Source organism: Microchirus variegatus (genome assembly GCF_963457635.1).
Source record: "Microchirus variegatus genome assembly, chromosome: 16".
In the NCBI taxonomy this organism is placed as follows: Eukaryota; Metazoa; Chordata; class Actinopteri; order Pleuronectiformes; family Soleidae; genus Microchirus; species Microchirus variegatus.
This window is the reverse complement of record NC_139817.1, coordinates 17,388,736-17,408,554: the sequence shown is the minus strand read 5'-3', so window position 1 is coordinate 17,408,554 and position 19,819 is coordinate 17,388,736. Positions and strand designations below refer to the sequence as shown.

The window sequence follows — 19,819 nt, the reverse complement described above, 5'->3', positions numbered from 1 at the left end:
TCCCTTCAACAAGTGAAATGCATGCTCAATCAGATTCATGTCAGGTGATTTTCTGATAACATTCCATATTTGCCTTAAAAAACTCTTTGGTTGCTTTTGCAGTATGCTTTGGGTCATTGTCCATCTGCACTGTGAAGCGCCGTCCAATGAGTTCTGAAGCATTGGGCTGAATATGAGCAGATAATATTGTTGGAAAGACTTCAGAATTCATCCTGCTGCTTTTGTCAGCAGTTACATCATCAATAAACACAAGGGAACCAGTTCCATTAGCAGCCATACATGCCCACACCATGACACTACCACCACCATGCTTCACTGATGAGGTGGTATGTTGTGGATCATGAGCAGTTCCTTTCCTTCTCCACACTTTTCTCTTCCCATCACTGTGGTACAAGTTGATCTTGGTCTCATCTGTCCATAGGATGTTCTTCCAGAATTGTAACGGCTTTTTTAGGTGTTGTTTGGCAAATTCTAATCTTGTCTTCCTGTTTTTGAGGCTCACCAATGGTTTGCATCTTGTGGTGAACCCTCTGTATTCACTCTGGTGAAGTCTTCTTTTGATTGTTAACTTGAAACACAAACACCTACCACCTGGAGAGTGTTTCTGATCTGGCCATCTGTTGTGAAGGTGTTTTTCTTCACCAGGGTCTTCCAGGTCCTTTGGTGTTGCTGAGCTCACCGGTGCATTCTTTCTTTTTAAGAACGTTCCAAACAGTTGATTTGGCCACACCTAATGTTTTTGCTATTCCTCTGATGGGTTTGTTTTGATTTTTCAGCCTATTGATGGCTTGCTTCACTGACAGTGACAGCTCCTTGGATCTCATATTGAGAGTTAACAGCAACAGATTCAAAATGTCACTCCTGGAATCAACTCCAGAACTTTTACCTGTGTCATTGAAGATGAAATAATGAGGGAATAGCCCACAACTGTCCATGAAATAGCTTTTCAGTCAATTGTCCAATTACTTTTGGTCCCCTAAAAAGTGGGAGGCACATATAGAAAGTGTTGTAATTCCTACACCGTTCACTTGATTTGGATGTAAATGCCCTCAAATTAAAGCTGAAAGTGTGCAGTTAAAGCACATCTTGTTCGTTTCATTTCAAATCCATTGTAGTGGTGTATAGAGCCAAAATAAAGAGAACTGTGTCAATGTCCAAATATTTATGGACCTAACTGTAGGTGATATTCATTAGGGGTGGGACTTTTTTGTCGACAAAACGATCGACAATCGACACGTGCGCACAGTAAAAAAAGTCGCAGTGTCACAAACACGTAAAGTTCATGACCACGGAGGTTAAAGAAGCTGTGCACGAAAAGGTGATCCTGCTGTCCAGGCTCCCTGCGCTCTCAGATGATGGTGCGCGCGTCACCGGCTCGTTCTCTCAAGTGGCTGTGCGCGTCCAAGCGTGTGTGTGCGTGCAGTGCAAACGAGGTTGCTCTTAAGATTAGGACGGGGGTGGGGGACATAACACAAGCGCTACATAAATGAAGACGGCATCTCCTCTAGTCAGGATCACTGTACTTCACTCTGGTGTACACCTAACGAGCGCAGGTTCAAAAACCTGAGCCGACTGGCGAGTGGCGACACATGCGTTCCACCGGAGAGTCCGCTTTTTTCCCCCTCATTTTTATTATCGCTGTTCTGTTGGTCAATAATGGACATTATAGTCATGTTTTTGAGCCTAAAATGAAGTAGTACAGTGTAGAATAGTTTACACATACATGCTAAAATACACATTCAAAGTGTATCACTAAAGGAGCCTACCTGCACCAGCACAGTTGAACCCCATAAATCCTCACGAGATAGAAGGTTACCCCCCAAAATGCTAGAGTTGAAGCAACAGGAGGCCTCTCAAAAAGAGAGTAAGTTTGACATACTGTATGACAAGTGGAAAGGACAAATTAAAGTTACACGCTCCTCACTCAAAGATGAGTGTTCCGACAAAGACTTGTGTCACATGATGGATGCTGTGGAGAAGCTAGAAACTCAAGTGAAAGATGCATACAGAAATATTCGAGTAGTGTCTGCAACTTCTACTGATATCAGTCGAAAAATGGATTCCTGCACAGCAGTAACTGCCTTTAAGATGTAACTGCCATTACATCTAATGGCACTAATGAAAGTACGCATGAGTGAAGTGGGGCTAGAGGTGTTTGATGCTAAGGCAGAAAATGCAAGATTGCACATGGTACTTGACAGAGAGTATTCCCAGAATATATTTAGCACCTCAAACCCTAAATCTTATGTTGGTAGCCACCACTCAAGATGTCCATCAGAACAACAAAGCATCACAGCAAAAAGAGCAGACTGTGTTGCACAATATGCCGCAAAAAGGGCAGAAATGGAAATGGAGGAGGCAATCGCTACACAAAGGCAGGAACTCAAAAGACTAGAAAATCAGCGCGATCTTCAAGTGATAGCTGCTAAGATGAAGGCTTATTCTGAAGCAGGCTCAGGTGAAGCCCCTGGAACTGTATGCAGTGAGGTGAACCATTGTCCTCCTGTGTCTATTAAAAAAGAGACCAAAGAGAAACAATTACATCAAATCTAAAACAATGAACTAACGAGCCCTGCTAACAATGAAGTTTCATTAGTACAAGCCTTACATGACACAATGGCTCTCACTAGACTCCCAGCACCAGAGCCTTCGGTGTTCTCAGGAGACCCGCTTAAGTTCTTAGAGTGGAGTACTAGTTTCAAGGCATTGATAGAACGGCGATGCACGAATCCAGCTGACAGGTTGTTTTATCTACAGAAGTACATCAGTGGTGAAGCACAATCAGTGCTGGAAGGAAGCTTCTACAGGAAGGATGAAGAAGCTTACAATCAAGCATGGGAGGCACTGAATGCACGATATGGCCATCCTTTAGTAAGCCAGCGTGCATATAGAGAAAAGCTGAACAATTGGCCAAAGATCAATTCACGAGATTCTATTAAACTCAGACAATACAGTGATTTTCTGACTGCCTGCAGCAATGCTATGCCACACATTAAAGGTCTTCAGGTGTTAAATGACTACAAAGAAAATCAGAGGATGCTCCAAAAACTCCCTGATTGGGTGACATCACGCTGGAACCGTCATTTAAAAACAGTTACATGTTTTTTGATCTCCCTGTGGATCGTATTGACCCCTCGTCTCCATGTTGGTATAATAATTTAATGTGACTTAAATACCTTGTAGTGAGATCATTTTATTTTGAAGTGCATGGTCACATGACTGGGGTCAGTTTGAGGTTGAACTGAGGGATTGTGGGTCAGAAGCGGGACCACTGTCATGGAGGCAAGAGGTTATGAGTTCTGAAGTTTTCTGCACTGTGTTCAAGAGGTGCACACGGTAATTGTACTTGTATTAATTATTGTTATTATTATTATTATTATTATTATTATTATTATTAATAATAATAATAACAATAATAATAATAATAATACATTTTATTTGAAGCGCTTTTCTAAGTTCTCAAAGACACTTTACAATAGATCATAAAAGCAGTAAAAACAGCATCAAATAATAAGAAAAACACTAAAACCACATCAGACTAAACTAAACATTAAAAGCAATTTTAAAAAGGTGAGTTTTTGTCATTGATTTAAAAGTAGAGAGGTCGGTCGAGTCACGGATTTGTATGGGGAGAGAGTTTCAGAGGGCGGGGGCAGCGACAGAGAAGGCTCCAAGTTCGGTGCTTGGTCCTGGGTGGTGGAGACAGGAGGTTTGCGTTGGATGAGCGGAGGCTACGGGATGGGTTGTGGCGGTGGAGCAGGTCAGTGAGGTAGGAAGGGGCCTGGTTTTGGAGGGCTTTGTGTGTGAGGAGGATGATTCTGGACAGGGGCAGGGGTAATTTGGTCACGGGAGCGGGTGTGAGTGAGCAGACGAGCAGCAGAGTTCTGGATGTACTGGAGTTTATTTAAGGTTTTGGATGGTGTTGCAGTAGTCAAGCCTGGAAGGCGTGGATGAGGGTTTCAGCAGCGGAGAAAGAGAGTGATGGGCGTCAGGCGATGTTTTTGAGGTGAAAAAGGGCAGTTCTGGTGATTTGTTTTATGTGGTGTTTGAAGGAGAGGTTATTGTCAAAGATGACTCTGAGTATTTGTATTTAATTTTCGGTTTGTTAAGATAAGCCTCAATGGACTCATATGTACTTTTATGTTTTGTATTTATAGCTTTCACGGTGTCTTATTATTTATTGGTGTTGACATCGAAGGAGAAGAAAATAAACAGAAAAATCAAGACAGCTGTACAAATCATGGCCATTTTGTTGAACAGGAGTAGCTACAGTTGTCAAACAGTTGCACTGCTGTCAGCTTGATGAGTGTGTGTTAATTCAAAGTTACACTTCAGTGGACACCGCTCTCGTTGACCCCCATCCAGTCATCTCACTAAATGGAATTACCCAATATACATCATACATACAGCTGTACATATGGGTACTCTTGTAAAGTGGCATGTGGGCACATAATAACAAAATGAAAAGTGAATAATAAAAAATGTTGGTGTATTGGTGTGAATGCATTGTTCTGTTTTGACAGCATTAATATTTTAATTCAATAGTGTTTGAGATATACTAGAAAGAAATGCATACACAAATACAAAATGCATATATGGAATGAAAAATTTAGAAAAACAACACTACACACATGGCAGATGTGAAAGCAGAAGATCAATAGGCTGTGGTCAAGAATATGAAAGGTTGAGAAAGTTAAGAAGGCAAAGGGCCCTATAGCTCATCCTGGAGGCAGAGAGGAGCTCTTAAGAATCACCTGCACTGTTATTGCATGTTTGTCTAATACGAAATAACTGTGGGTAAGAAAAAGAAGCGTTTCTGAGTGAATATATATCCTGCAGGAACAAAGGACAACAGATGGATCAGCGACAGCGGGGTGTGTGTGTGTGTGTGTGTTGGGGGTGGACCGTTAGCTTACTTGACACACTAATATGATCATCACTAAAGGCTAACAGCAAACACACACCCTCATTAGTCAAGCTAATAAAGCTGTTGTGCATCAGTGAGTACAGTTACGGAATTCTCCACGGATTAAACTGTGGTTGCACATCATTACATAATACACCGTCTGTCTACATGCTAGCCTTGAGGCTAACGTTGAAAAGAAACGCAAAGGAGCAAACCATCAACTTTAGCCTGAACGCTGTGTTTCACATTCCCCAGCAGCGGTTACTCACGGCGCAAAGGTGTTCACACAGAGGGGGGAAGTCTGCAGCAGAGCCTGACCAGAGTGACAGGTGATGTTGCTCCGTGAGTTAGATGACAACTAGCCTAGATACAGAGGACAGGGCACAACGAAGTAGACACACTGCGCATGCGCGGAGCGAGTTCGAAGAGCAAAAAGAGTTGATGCAAAAACAAGATAACAATCTCCCACCAACTAAACAAAACCTGCTCATTTTGAGATCTCCGAAGTTCTGTAATGCATTTGGGAACGTGAAAGGCATTATCCATGTTGGTAATTTTTACATTTGACCTGACAATAAGGCGCTTTACTTTTTTTGTTATTATTCTTGTTGTTTGCTTTTCATGAACAGAAATATATTAGTTGTATGCTGTGCCTCTCATCTGCCACACAAAACTATCAGACTGAGGGGCCATCCGCACAGAAACAGGTTCAGGTTAATACACATACTTGTTTTTGTCAGAAAGGCGTTCCATCCTCACAGAAATGGCATTTTTAGGACATGAAATTGTATGAAAATGAAAATGTCTCCCAGAGTGGGAAAATCTCAAAGCTAGGGCTGTGTGATACTGCAAATTTTGGTATCGATCCGATACCAAGTAATTACAGGGTCAGTATTGCCGATACCGATACTTTTTACTTTTTTTACTTGAAAATGTCTGATCATTGAACGATTTTGTACTTTTGCCTTTAATTAATTGCTTATGATTATAATAAAACACAGAACAATGATTTAAGCCAAGGAATACTAATCTTCCTTGATACATAAAAGGGTTATTATATTCTGCCATATTCATACTTCAGATTTGAGGGAGGCTGGAAATCTTTAAGGGACACTGTGTAGTATTCATGCGTTTATATGACCCAAAATCCACTTTTTTATACATATTATGTGCTTCTGCATTATCTAGTCGCTGTATAATAGTTTTTGTTTCATTTTCGTAGTGTTTGAAAAAGTCATTTAAAAAAACATGGTCACAGGCCATTGCCACTGTTAGCAGCGAGACACCATGTTTCTATCGGAGCCTGTATAGACCATAGACATACAAAGAGTAGACGCCGCAATGGCTGCTGGGGTGCAAGAAATGCGGCCGCCATCAGGGACCATCTTGGTCATTCTACTATTAGTTGAGCACATGGATGTATGATATGAACTGGATAGAGCACCCACCGCCCCCTCTGCCTTGAAGACAATTTTTGCATGGTGGCCACTGTGGGTACTGCAACAAAAAATCCCATGGAGCCCAAAAAGCAATTTTCCCATTGACCACAATAGTAAAAGAGACGCATGTATAAGTGTCCACAGGACACCTCGAGACATGGACACGGGCTTTTATAAATATTTATATTAAATATTTTTAATTCATGGAGTTTCATGTTTGAAAAACATTCCTAAAGGTCATAAAAAGCCCAGATAAATCTTATTTCTCAGAGTGACGTGTACGAGCACAGCTAAGCGCGGTCATGTGGCGTCTCGGGAACAGCGCTACTGTCAGTGAAACTGTGGACATGAAAACTTCATGAGAAATGTGAATAAATGAACACAGTGAGGGGGTTTCGTTTACATTTTTAAAATATTATGACAAAGCAGGTTTTAGTTCTTTATTCGGCGCTCATTAACTTTAATTTTAAAATGTATTATCGATGTATTAACGAGCTGTTGTGTGGATTCATTGAGGAGAGGAGACTGACATGCTGCACTTTATCGCTGTGTTCAGTCCTGGACATCGTGACACTGACGACGGTGTGGACTGTGGAGCTGTGACCGACAAAAACAACATGATTCCTGTAACACATATAAAGTAATAGTCACCTAACCCAAATTAACCATTTTTATTGATCGTTTTAATCTTTAACTCCGTCATTGTACTTTTTAGCTTACTATATTCACTTCGCTATCGTTGGTTTTGCATTTATTTACAAATCCATGGTTTAAAGCCGAAGTTAACATGACAGCGGTATTCATGAAATCCGCTAGAACACGTCAGTAGCGTACTCCCATCATGCCTTTCGCTGTTCATGTACGTGCCGAGCAAGTCGATAACGCTGACGGCTCGTTCACATAGCCGAGAGACATTATAGTAGTGACACTACTGCGCATGCTCTATAGGCCCCATAACCCGGAAATAAACACGGAAGTCAAAAACTTTTTTGGCGTATGCGCTGAGTGAGCAGCTTCATAGGAATGAACGGAAGCGAAGGGGCGGTGCTCTATCCAGTTCATATAATGAATCCATGGTTGAGCAGCGGAAGCAATACGATGCCAGAACATTGTGCAGCATATTCCTGCGTTAATAGACGGACGTTTGAAAACAGGGCTCGAGGGATTACTTTTCACAAGTAGGATTGGACATTAATATTGGTTGTATTTTGTGATTTGAATATTACTGTACTGTATTTATGTCAACCAGCGAAATCGTAGCCAGCTAACATTAGCTACGCTATGTTTGTTGCCGGTGTTCACCCGGAGATGAGCCCCCTAAAAAATGTGATGGAATATGCAGGATATTAATGCAATTTTATGCCATGAAATAGCGTGAATATGCTAAAACTAGCATATATAACTAAATATCATTGGGCTGTATTATGTACACACACAGCACACACACACAATTCAAGCAGCGTTGGTTCATTATCAACAGATATGCATCAAAATATGAGTTTTGTTGAAGAAAGGTTTTAAGAAATTTGAAGGAAGAAAATAAGCTTAACCTCCATTTGTAAAATGTTTTTGTGTAGACTCTCCCGTTTTTATTTTATTTTGAAGGTTTCCCAAAGACAAAGATGTGAAGAAGGAGTGGGAAATCGCTTTGAGGAGGGAAGGATTCACTGCAAGTGATTCCTCCGTGCTTTGCTGTGAGCACTTTAAGCAGGGTGAATTTGTTAGGACAGGTCAGATTGTCCGACTCAGAGATGGTGTTTTTCCATCCATCTTCAGCTTCCCGGTTCATCTCCAAATAGTAGGTGTATCATCATAAGGCTATTGGCATTCATAAATGTAAATACTCAATCACAGGGCAGGGTGAGATACTCATCCCTGTATATTACAATGTACAATGTACACCAGAAGCAGCTTAAAATATTTAAAAAAGAATAATACTTGTAATACATAATACTTTTGTAATTGAAAGTATTATGTATTATTACATGACATTACAGTATTACTATTATTATTATAATTTAAGCCGGAAAAAAGCAGGACGACATCTACCTCCAGAAGAGCTGAAGAGAGCCTGTCCATGGCCTTTCAGGATGCCCCACAAATGGCAACCACACACCCACAACCTCAGCCTAATGATGTGAGTATTTCTACTTTAAACATTATATCATAATGGTCCTGGACATCTGGCTTGTTTGCTGCCATTCATATTAAACACACTCACACAAAAAAAACCCACACACACAATTGAAGACATGTTGAACGTGCATTCCTGACACACACACACGCACACACACACGCACGCACACGCACGCACACACACACACACACACACACACACACACACACACACACACACACACACACACACACACACACACACACACACACACACACACACACACACACACACACACAGTGCTGGCAGTGGTTTTGACAGGTGATGACTATAAGAAAGAATGTGGGCCATGCACTATTGGTGTGTGTGTGTGTGTGTGTGTATGTATATATGTAAACATATATATGGGAGATGTTTGTTTTACGACAGTGTTTACGGCGGGGAGGAGTTTTTGGGTTAGCGAGAGGGGTAAAAATCATGAGAGCAGAGGAGTATGTTGCTGAGTTGAGAGCGCTAGCAAGCTGTTTTGTTGTTTTCCCGGGGTACACCTCAACCTCGGGTTAGTTGTGCTTAAGCGAGGGAATAAATCTGGGCTCAGTTGAGCAACCGGCTGTCATAATGGCATCACCGCCCCCCTGACCTAGAGATCATTCACGTTTTCTCACTTTTAACACCCACAATCTTGGCTCTTTTCTTTCTATGTTATATTATTATTTGTCAGACGACTCTGACTGGCACCCCACTTCCTTTTAAACACGTCAAACCCGCTAAAAAAGTGGCGCCCCAGATTTCTGGATACACTAAAACTTGCTTTCAGCACTAGCAACAGGCAAAATAATCACCACCCTCTTCTGCTCTGGATTTCCCCCCTCATGGAAATGGCTTCAGCACAGGATAAGACTGAGGAACATCACTTGGAGGATTTGGAGGATATTTCTGGACTGGATGTCCTTTCACAGGACTCAAATATTGAGAGAGGTGTGAAAGAAAGACATGGCTCAATTCAGCAAGCTGACACCAAAAACACCACATATTCTTTATTGGATATGGATTTGTGTGGGGAATCAGCCCTAGTTCAGCCACTCATTCCACTAGATATAGCATCCCAGGTTGGAGCTGTTGGTCACTCAGGAGGGAGGACTGATATTAATGAGAAAGCAGCTGGCACTGAGGATACAATAAAAGCAACTTCAGAAGAGAAATTTCATACACTCATGGAGGCACAAAGGAACAACAAAGTGGAGCTCCAAACTACAATAACAACCTTATTAAAGGATATCACTACATCTTATTAGCAGCGCTTTCAACAGTTAAATCTAGCCCTGCACAAGGGTATGTTTATCTGAGGAATCAATTTGCATCAAACATCAACTGGCGATTCGTACATCATCATACTGAGATATTAAAGGATATCAACGGATTTATGACCCCAGTAGTGCAGTCAGTAGACAACCTGCATCATGAGGTATGGAAAGTGTCTCAAAATATGGATTCAGTGTCACAGGAAATAGTGTCGATGAAGCAAACCCTCAACATACCTGCACTTAAAACTGTCCCTACACAAGAGGCCCCAAACATATATCAGTTGGAAGAGATCCAGAGGCAGCACCTGCAGTCTACCATAAGATCCGACATAAAGACAGATAGAGTCTCCTCAGGATTCTCCTGTTCTGTCTGAAGGCAGGGTGCGGTTGAGGACAAAATGTCCTGTTAAGTTGCAGTTTCCATCATTTGGAAAGATGGAGGATGAACCAGACCCTCTGATCTATCTAGAGAAATGTAATGATTTTCTGGCTTTAAATCCTCTGACTGAAGACGAGCTGATGGCGACCGTGAGGAATGTCCTACATGGAACAGCGAGAGACTGGTGGGATGTGGCCCGTTTAAACATGCATTCCTGGTCAGACTTTCAGGAAAAGTTTCATGCTGCCTTTTGGTTCTGGCGCTTTTCCACCAACTCGACTCTCAATGGCACAGCGCGACACAACACTGTTTAGCGAGTGTTTCCGTAGTACCTGGAACCAAGCACTGTTTTGTACTGGCGAGGTTCCAAATCAGCGGCACAGGTTCTATGCGCTGATTGGTCAAAACTGCCAGCCACTGATTGGCCAGAAGTGTCGTCACTGGGTGCGTCATGAGCGCGAAGGATGCAGGAATCAATTCCACAATTTTTCAAAAAATAGCAGCGCGCAAATATTTCGACATGGCAACTCTGCGTCAGAACATTCTGTTAGGATTGGTTTTAGCGTGGACCCGGAAGCAGACGGAGACGGTAAGTACTATTTCAAAACAAGTGTATTTATTTACAAAATGAAAACAAAAAGCGACTTCCCGAAAACGAGGGAAGCGGTAGGGGATAGTAAAGAGACAGGAGGAAATATTGTCCTTGCAGCTACTGCGGGGGTGGCTCGGCAGGGTGGCAGTGTTCCCGTGTGGAACGAACTCACAGAACGTGGCAGTGAAGATCCCAGGAGCGTAGGGAAACAGGAACAACCAAGGAGTTCGTGGAACAGCAGGAGACGTGACGACCTGGAGCGAAGACAGGCGGGTGAGTATCTCGAACAGGTAAGTATAGCGACCAAAGTAGAGCATGACGTTACCAGTGTACGATAGAGAACGATCTGACGCCGGTGAGGAGAAATGACTCCGCCTTTAAGCCCCGCTGATTGCTCATCCGGAGCAGCTGAGGCGGAGCCGCGCAGGTGTAGTTGATCACCGACGTCATGGAGGAAACTGGGTCAGCCACGCCCCCTGCAGAGTCAGAGTGGGGAAAGGAGAGCAGCAGCAACAAAACCAAAACACTAATAATAAAATTGAGGAGAAGGTGCGGTGAAATCGTAACAGTACCTCCCCCTCAAGGAGAGCCTCCTGACGCTAGACCAGGCTTCTCGGGGTGGTCCCGGTGGAAATCCCTCAGCAGACTCTTGTCCAGGATGAAGTGACGAGGAACCCACGACCTCTCCTCCGGACCATACCCCTCCCAATCGACGAGGTACTGGTGTCCCCGACCCCTGCGTCGACTGTCCAAGATACGCCTGGCGGTGTAGGCCTCCCCCCCGTCGATGAACCTGGGTGGAGGAGGAGGGTTGGAGGGAGGGACCAGATCTGATTCCTCCACCGGTTTCAGGAGAGAGACGTGGAACGTGGGATGAACCTTTAAGGACCTGGGAAGCTTCAGACGGGCGGCAGCAGGATTGACCATCCGGTCAATGACGAATGGTCCAATGTACCAGGGAGCCAATTTCCGGGACTCGACCTGTAGAGGGAGGTCTTTAGACGATAGCCATACCTTTTGGCCAGGCTGGTAGTCAGGAGCCGGGGTGCGGTGACGATTGGCCTGTCTCTGGCTCTGGAGGGAAGATCGTTGCAGGGACGACCGGACCTGCCTCCACACTGCGTGGCACCGGCGTAGGTTTGCCTGGACGGATGGGACGGCGACCTCCTCCTCCTGGAAGTCGAAGAGAGCAGGTTGGTATCCCAGAGTAGCCATGAATGGAGAGATGCCCGTCGAAGCGGAGACCAGGGAGTTGTGTGCATATTCCACCCAGGAAAGCATGGAGCTCCAGGAGGCAGGGTGACATGCAGCAACGCAGCGGAGGGCACTCTCCATGCTTTGGTTCGCCCTCTCCGTCTGGCCGTTAGACTGGGGGTGGTAGCCGGATGTAAGGCTGACGGACGCCCCCAACGCCGAGCAGAACGCCTTCCACACCTGGGATGAGAACTGCGGACCCCTGTCAGAGACGATGTCCTGGGGGAACCCATGGAGCCGGAAGACGTGGTCGACCAGGAGATCCCCAGTCTCGGTGGCAGTCGGCAGCTTGGGTAGCGGGGTGTAGTGAACTGACTTCGAGAACCGGTCAACCACCGCCAGGACCGTGGTTTTGAGGCGAGACGGCGGAAGACCGGTCACGAAGTCAACCGCTATGTGGGACCAGGGACGGCGAGGGATGGAGAGTGGTTTCAGGAGACCGGCTGGAGGGCGGTTGGAGGTCTTACCCCTAGCGCAGACGGGACAGGCTCGGATGAACTCCGACGTGTCCTCTGGCATGGAAGGCCACCAAAACCGTTGGCGGAGGAATCGGAGAGTGCGGTTGTTGCCAGGGTGACAAGTGAGCTTGGATCCGTGAGCCCACTGCAGAACCTCCGACCGTGCCGCGCCGGGCACAAAGAGCTGATTAGGTGGACCGTTCCCAGGGTCCGGTTCCTCCTGTTGGGCCCGACGAACCGCCTCCTCCACCGGCCAGGTAGCAGCCCCCACGATGCAGGTTGGAGACACAATTGGCTCAGGAGAAGGAGAAGGTGGGTCAGGTGAAAATTGCCTTGATAAGGCGTCAGGTTTAACATTACGGGATCCTGGTCGGAAGGTGAGTGTGAAATCAAAGCGGCCCAGGAAAAGGGCCCAACGTGCCTGTCTAGAATTTAGACGTTTAGCGTCCCGTAAATATGACAAGTTCTTGTGATCAGTCCAGATGATAAAAGGAAAAGACGCACCTTCCAACCAATGTCTCCACTCCTGTAATGCCAGAATCACCGCCAGCAGTTCCCTGTTCCCCACGTCGTAATTAACCTCCGCCGGAGACAGGCGTCAGCTAAAAAAGGCGCAGGGGTGTAGCTTCTGGTCGGCCGCTGAGCGTTGGGATAACACCGCTCCCACTCCTGTGTCGGAGGCGTCGACCTCCACGATGAACTGTAGGGAGGGGTTAGGGTGGGAGAGAATAGGTGCGGATGTAAAAAGTACCTTTAATCTCTTGAAGGCGGTGTCAGCGTCGTTGGACCAGGTGAAGGGTTGCTGAGGAGAGGTAAGTCGAGTGAGGGGACCCGCCACTTTGCTATAATCCCTTATGAATCGTCTGTAGAAATTTGCAAATCCAAGGAACCGTTGCAACTGCTTATGAGTGGAGGGAGTGGGCCAGTCTCTCACCGCGCTGATCTTAGCTGGATCCGGTGACAGTTTTCCTTGGTCCACGATGAACCCAAGGAAAGGGACAGATGAGGCATGGAACGTGCACTTTTTGGCTTTGGCGTAGAGTTTGTTCTCCAGCAGTCTTTGCAGCACCATACGGACATGCTGGACGTGTTCCTCCTCGGACTCAGAAAAAATGAGTATGTCGTCCAGATAAACGAACAGGAATTTGTCCAGCATGTCGCGTAATACATCGTTCACCAGGTGCTGAAAGACTGCTGGAGCGTTGGTCAGGCCGAAAGGCATGACCAGGTATTCAAAATGTCCAACGGGGGTGTTGAATGCAGTCTTCCATTCGTCCCCCTCTCTGATACGAACCAAATGGTAAGCGTTGCGTAGGTCGAGTTTTGAAAATATCGTGGCCTTGCAGAGCGGGCTGAACGCAGCATCCATGAGTGGAAGAGCGTATTTATTATGTACTGTGATCTCGTTGAGCCCCCGGTAGTCGATGCAGGGTCTCAGTGTACCGTCTTTTTTTTGGACAAAAAAAAACCCTGCACCGACTGGAGACGACGAGGGACGAATGAGTCCGGCGGCCAACGACTGGTTAATGTATTCCTCCATGCAGGAACGTTCAGTCTGTGAAAGGTTGTACATACGCCGAGAAGGTAAGGAGGCCCCAGGAAGAAGGTCGATCCCACAGTCATACGGCCGGTGGGGAGGAAGGCAGAGAGCCAGGTCCTTAGAAAACACCTCCACGAGGTCGTGGTAGACTGGAGGAATCGTCGATAGGTCAGGAGGCTTGGGTACAGGAACCGGGTCGGCCGAGGGTGCGGGCAAGGCAGATCGGAGACAGCGGGAGTGGCAAGGCACGCTCCAACCGGAAAGTTGCCCCGACGACCAGTCGAAACGAGGGTTATGTAGAGCCAACCAAGGAAGACCCAGTACGACTGGAGAAGAAGACGACGGGATCAGGAAGAGTTGTAGCAGTTTGTGGTGATTCCCAGACAGCACCAGGGTGATGGGTAGGGTACGGTGAGTCACGGTGGCCAGGATTCTGCCGTCCAAGTCGTGGATCTCTTTCGGCTCCTTGAGGGGAACCGTGGGGATCCCAGCTTAGTTCGCCGTCTGCAGGTCCAGGAAACAATCGTCCGCCCCCGAATCGACCAGACAGGAGAGAGGAATCGATCGCTGCGCCCAACGAAGCTGACCAGGGAGGACCACTCGCTTGTGGACAGGACAGGATACGGCACCGCCCGGCAACACTCCTGCGTGTGTTGGCGGGCTCAGTCTTTTGGGCGAACTGGACAGTTGGATCGTTGGTGGCCCAGTTCGCCACAGTACAGGCACGCCCCGTTCTTCATCCTCACCGTCCGCTCCGCGGAACTGAGCCGAGTCCGCCCCAGCTGCATCGGTTCAGGCGAACCAGATGAAGAAGAAAGAGGAGAAGGAAGAAGAGGAGTGTGAACCGAAGACAGTGGCCTGTGTGAGGGTGACTGAATGTGACTAGCTGTGCGACGAACGTTCGCCGTTCTCTCCCGATTCCTTTCCTGTATGCGGTTGTCAAGCTGAATGCATAGCGCGATAAGTGAATCGAGATCGAAAGCATCGTTCCGCGTAGCTAGCTCATCTCGAATCTCCCGCCTCAGGTTCCTAATAAACATGGCTCGGAGCGCCGAATCGTTCCAATTACTCTCTGCTGCATGAATGCGAAACAGAATAGAGAAATCGGCGACCGATGAATTACCCTGTTCGGTGTTTATAAGTTTGGTGGAAATGTCGGACTCCTGAGGTGAATGATCGAAAACCTTATGTAGGTTGGATGTGAACGAAGCGTAACTAACAGATGCGGGGGCGGCATTTGAAAGCGTCGCTGTTGCCCACTGAGCGGCTCGTCCAGACAACAAGTTTACCACAAACGCGATTTTGGCATTGTCACTGGGGTATGTGAGTGGTTGTAAACTGAACACCAATGAACATTGGAACAAAAAACTAGCACACTTCCCTAATTCGCCGGAGAAACGCTCAGGAATGGGGACGAACGGCTCTTGTGGCGAACTAGCGGAAGTGGCTAACCTACCGCTACTAGAAGCAGTGTTCCGTTCCGGGTTAGCGGAAGCGGAAGCGGGTGTGGCTACGGGAGGATTAGCCGCTCTAGCGGAGTTAGCTGCTTGTTCACGGAGGGAGTGAGTAATTTCAGCGAGCATTTGACTATGGCGCCCGATGAGTGCGCCCTGGGCGGAAATAGCCTGTTTAAAGGCGTCAATGTCCACCGGGTCCATGTTGGTCAGATCGTTATGTTAGGATTGGTTTTAGCGTGGACCCTGAAGCAGACGGAGACGGTAAGTACTATTTCAAAACAAGTGTATTTATTTACAAAATGAAAACAAAAAGCGACTTCCCGAAAACGAGGGAAGCGGTAGGGGATAGTAAAGAGACAGGAGGAAATATTGTCCTTGCACTTACTGCGGGGGTGGCTCGGCAGGGTGGCAGTGTTCCCGTGTGGAACGAACTCACAGAACGTGGCAGTGAAGATCCCAGGAGCGTAGGGAAACAGGAACAACCAAGGAGTTCGTGGAACAGCAGGAGACGTGACGACCTGGAGGGAAGACAGGCGGGTGAGTATCTCGAACAGGTAAGTATAGCGACCAAAGTAGAGCATGACGTTACCAGTGTACGATAGAGAACGATCTGACGCCGGTGAGGAGAAATGACTCCGCCTTTAAGCCCCGCTGATTGCTCATCCGGAGCAGCTGAGGCGGAGCCGCGCAGGTGTAGTTGATCACCGACGTCATGGAGGAAACTGGGTCAGCCACGCCCCCTGCAGAGTCAGAGTGGGGAAAGGAGAGCAGCAGAAACAAAACCAAAACACTAATAATAAAATTGAGGAGAAGGTGCGGTGAAATCGTAACACATTCCATGCCAATGACGAGGTCCAGACTGTCCTGTGTTTAGTCGAAGACGACAAAATACAGAGAGAGCTGGACAGAGCCGCAGTGGCGGATGTAGAGGGGAGGCCGGAGTGGTACTGGACCCCCCTGAAATCTGATTGGACCCCCCAGGTGCCCCCCCAGATGATTGACATATCACGGTACAGCACTTCTTGTCACAAGGAGCAAGTTGCATTTTGAAATCAGTGACGTCTATTGACTGCTAAGTCCCTCCTGTACACTAGTTGACGCTATGTACCTCAAAGAGTTGTAATCCACATTATTAGGAGAAGAAGAAGAGGAAGATTTGAACGAGAGGACCATATATATATGGAGAGAACCGCTAATCGTTGATGGAGTGCGTTGAGCCAGGAGGACAGGACAGAAGATCAACACGACACAACGATAAAGAAGAACTTCATGGACAGTGAAATCCTCATTCTAAAGAAAATTTTACAGTGTGTCCTAATTACGGGTGTTAAATTATCGTGTTAATTGCGATTAATTAATTACAGTCATATTTAACGCGTTATGCTTTTTAATCGTGTTAATTTACAGATGCCCCCGGTACCAGCGTAACAAACGTCATAAAACCATATCTAACTTTAACAAACAGACATGCTGCATACTCACAGAAAGGTCAGAAACTCAGCTAAAAGCTCATATAAACCATTCTTATGTTCACGAAACACAGTTAAAACACCGACGGATCAAACCAGCAGGAGCAGAAAACACCGTTACAGCGCACACATTGAAAAGCGTCACCGGAGTGTCACCGTGATTATGTAAACAACGGAGAACCACATATTCCAGCGGTACCATTTTTATCACTCTATGACCAAGATTCACGGATCCAGCCCCAAAATAAGCAAAACAACTGACTTTCAAGAAATACAAGCAGAAATGTTGTCTTACCTTTGCTGTTTATCAAAACAATTTATTTCCACCTGAACAAAACCACTTCTAATGAATAACTACACTTCCACATTATATGGACATGATTTTTATTTGTACTATTTTCTAATTATTTAGAGTTTGATAATAACACAGCAGAATGTAAATGGGTTTGTCAAAACAATAAATTACTTTACAAAGCCACGTTTTTGTTATATCAATCTTTTGATCTGCCACAATAATGTAATAATGCATTTAAATGAAAATACCTCAAGTTGAGGGCTTTTCTCAGCAATTTTTAGGTGAGATTAAAAATTAGATTAATTGCTTGACAGCACTAGTCCTAATGAGTCGCTGTTTAAAATCACTTTTGTGTTCAGATAAAAGATCGTTTTGCTAGAAGCCACGGGTATAAAGTTAACAACATTAACATTAAGTGAGTGAGTACCAGAGAGAGCATTTTCATCATTTTTGTAAAAAATTATGTAATTATTGAACATTTTTGTAAATATATTAAATTCATTTTGTAAATTGTTAATAAACTGCAAATTATACACAACAATCTGATCTTGTGCTTAGTCTGTACATTTTAACATTAAGAGACTCTGATTGCAATTCATTGCTTCAGAAACAAATTCATTGTCATAGTCTGTGGACCCCCTGAAATTGCCTCGCCAAATTTTATTTGTAAAGCCCACAATTACAAAACACAGTTTGTCCTCCATCCTCCTCATCAGACATCAGGTCAATTGTGATGCCCCTCCAGAATTCAATTTCATCCTTGGTTAAAACAGCCCTCCTCGCTTCCAGCAGCTGGACACACAAGTAGTACAATTAGTGCTGCTCCATGTGTGTATATATACCCACACACACGTATGTATGTATGTATGCGTTTGTCTAGTTAGTTTAGTAAAATGTCACACACAAGGCCAATTCCAATTCCTATCTTAACCCTCAAGCTCAGCCCTTATCTTAACTGGCCCTCAAAACCAAGTGTTGAGGGTTATTTTGTCACTTAGAAATGGGACACCCCTTAAATGCAGATACGTCTTCAGACTGCGGGGGCAAAATAACGCAAAAGCTGCGTCCAGTCTGTCAACTCCAAAAAAGAAGAAGATAAACACATTTACGTCACGATGATTTATTTATTATTTTATTTCAGTCAAGTTATTAGGTTGTCAGTTAGTTATAAGATGATACTCATACAAATACCACAACCACGGACATATTCAGCTGACAGTTACCGCACACCACGGCTTATTGAAAAGTAAACGATAGCAAACGATCGCGTGTGCGCACCGGCTATTGACAAGACAGGACAAGATCGTAAAATAAAAATAAATGTTACGCAACAATGACGTCAGTAATCCATAATATGGGCCTAAACTAAGATAATACAATGGTTTTCATAATTTATATATCTCTATTGACAAAGAAAATACTTAATTTGTGTATCTTTCTTATGTGAAAACACGCAATGCATTCTGGGTAGCCCTTGCTCCCAAGGGTGGTCTCGGAAAATCCCAATATTGAGGGCGATACAGCCCTTAAACTTGTCCCTCAACTTAATTTTTCTGAGAATCGGGACAGCACTTGCACTAGCGGGAGCGCGCATTTTTGAGATTGAGGGTTAAGATTGAGGGTTAAGCAAGGAATTGGTATTCACCCTTGGTCTCCGGGTTTGTGCTGTACCCTCTGGACGCCGGGTTTTAGCTAACAAGGCTCTCAAGTATCACTCGAGTGTGACAGTCACGCTTTTCAGGCTTCTGTCACGCATTCCTGCCACACGTTGTATTTCTCACGCTGAAAAAAAAATAGAATATACAATTCTTTGGCGCCGCTATAGAACCGGGAGGAAACTGTTCTCATACACACATGTGCTTGTTTACTACTGAACAGTGCTCACTTCAGTGGATACTCCATCTTGTGGCCAAAAGGAAATACCACTCCTCTCTATGAACTGGACTTTATAACCTCTTAACATGTCTTAACCTCTTCACAAATAACTTGAAAAATATATAGAAAGAGGGGTGGCTTATTCTGATATAATTTCTTGTCCTTACACTAGTGTAGTCATATTTCTATCATCTGTTTTGTTGTTTCTTTTCTTTTTGAAATAACATTTTGCTGTAAGTACAGTTTCATCATTGCATAGTCCATTTTAGTCAGGCTACTTTTAGTTGTAACATTTAATTTTTAGATTTTATACCCTGGCCATGCATACATTAATCATTGCATTTGTCTGTTTCAATTATGTCATAGTCCCCTACCCCTGTCCTGAAGGCCTCAGAATCTGCCACCTACATGTACAACACACAATCATAATCATCGTGTTGCTCACAATATTTCAAAAACAAATTCGGAGAAACTCAGTACTTGTACTCTTGAGTACTTCAGTAGTCTTTTCACTGCATACTTTTTTACTCTTACTCGAGTAATTATTATCTTAAAGTAACAGTACTTTTACTTGAGTAAATTCTTTTACTCTACCCACCTCTGGTCACAACACACACAGGGACCAGGCCGTTTGGCGTTTGACATACCGAGAGCAGTCCTGGAGCATCAAGTTCTTTGTGGATTGCCAGCTGGTCAAATTGCAGCGATGTCCGGAGTGTCAAAGAGGAACATCAG

General features: G+C 45.0%; 1 protein-coding gene across 1 annotated transcript in view; it reads right to left on the bottom strand.

Moving 5' to 3' along the window:
• LOC310938077 (non-selective voltage-gated ion channel VDAC2) overlaps positions 1–5,298 on the bottom strand; it is a 32,407-nt gene extending 27,109 nt beyond the window's left edge. Inside the window, exon 1 of the mRNA XM_083902496.1 lies at positions 5,176–5,298. The gene's annotated coding sequence lies outside the window, so the exon portion shown is untranslated. The remainder of the gene's footprint in view (positions 1–5,175) is intronic.
• Positions 5,299–19,819: the final 14,521 nt, after the last annotated feature.